At 32.2% G+C, this 1,440-nt stretch overlaps 1 long non-coding RNA gene across 1 annotated transcript; it reads right to left on the bottom strand.

Annotated features, from left to right (window-relative positions):
• Window positions 1-101: 101 nt before the first annotated feature.
• Window positions 102-866, bottom strand: LOC111084381. The gene is made up of 2 exons (XR_002609527.1): window positions 725-866; window positions 102-170 (listed from the first exon to the last, which is right to left on the bottom strand). It is a non-coding gene; the product is annotated as an uncharacterized LOC111084381 (long non-coding RNA).
• Between the last annotated feature and the right edge of the window lie 574 nt (window positions 867-1,440).

Raw genomic sequence — 1,440 nt, 5'->3', positions numbered from 1 at the left:
TTAACACTTACTTGAATGTTTTAACGTAGTGGGCTACTTATGGTGTTAACACTTACTTGAATGTTTTAACGTAGTAGGCTACTTATGGTGTTAACACTTACTTGAATGTTTTAACATAGTTGGCTACTTGTTCAGAAGATGTAATCCACTCCACATAGTCAAGAATTTTCCTGTTTTCATAGTAAGAGAAATACTTTAGTACAAAAGTTTACTGAAGAGACACTTGTAACTTTGTATTAGTGAAGTTGGTGTAGGTTTTATTTCTTAGTCAGAAAGAATGAAGAGTTTGACGTGTAGTTAACTTCAACAAGTAAAAATCTATGAAGGTGCTTATAGACACATTATACATAGATAAACTATACATTTTAGATATTTTGTAAGTAATTTCTTTCTTGAAAAACAGTTCAACAGAAATATTTCATTTGGACATAAAGTCAGGAATGGATAGTAGCTAGATATTACAATATTAAGCTTCATTAATACAAGTACCTGTTACAAACATTAGATCATCGTAATCATGACAACAAGCTTCATTAATACAAGTACCTGCTATAAACATTAGATCATCCATAATCATGACAACAAGCTTCATTAATACAAGCAGTACTTGTTATAAACATTAGATCATCGTAATCATGACAACAAGCTTCATTAATACAAGTACCTGTTATAAATGATCAATTATCGTAATCATGAAAATAAAATTAAAAAGCATAAGCAGCACCTGTTAATAGTGTCTCCAAATGTTGCTTTGATGATCTGTCGCAATAAAACAACAATTCGCCGTCTCAACCACTGATTCTTGCTTTTGAGGTCGAACACCTCGTCCATCAGCAGAACTAGAATTCGTAATGGAATGTTGTCTTGAGCCTGTAGATATTTAACAGAGAAAGCAGAATTAATGAAAGTGATACAAGCTTACAGAAAGAGAGAAATACATATGTTAGATACAGAACCACCTGGTCCTAGAAAAGACATACAGCACAACTTAAAGTCTCAAGATTTCTCACCTAGGAGGAGTGAAGAAACAAATATCTATGATGTATAATATAAATAAAACATTACATTTCGATGAACTCTCTTCTATATTAAACACACTGATCAACACTTCACTGGAATTACTTCAAATAAAAGCAGAAACTGTGTGTGTTCATAAATTTAATCATGATAGTTTTTTTGAAATTACTCTATGAAAGTTACTTAGTCGTGTATCTTCTCTTTCACTACAGTGTTGTTATTAGTGAAAGTTACTTAGTCGTGTAACTTCTCCTCCACTACAGTGTTGTTATTAGTGAAAGTTACTTAGTCATGTAACTTCTCCTCCACTACAGTGTTGTTATTAGTGAAAGTTACTTAGTCAAGTACCTTCTCCTCCACTACAGTGTTATTAGTGAAAGTTACTTAGTCAAGTACCTTCTCCTCCACTACAGTGTTGTTATT

This window comes from Limulus polyphemus, unplaced genomic scaffold, assembly GCF_000517525.1.
Source record: "Limulus polyphemus unplaced genomic scaffold, Limulus_polyphemus-2.1.2 Scaffold20009, whole genome shotgun sequence".
In the NCBI taxonomy this organism is placed as follows: Eukaryota; Metazoa; Arthropoda; class Merostomata; order Xiphosura; family Limulidae; genus Limulus; species Limulus polyphemus.
This window is presented reverse-complemented; position numbering and strand designations above follow the sequence as displayed.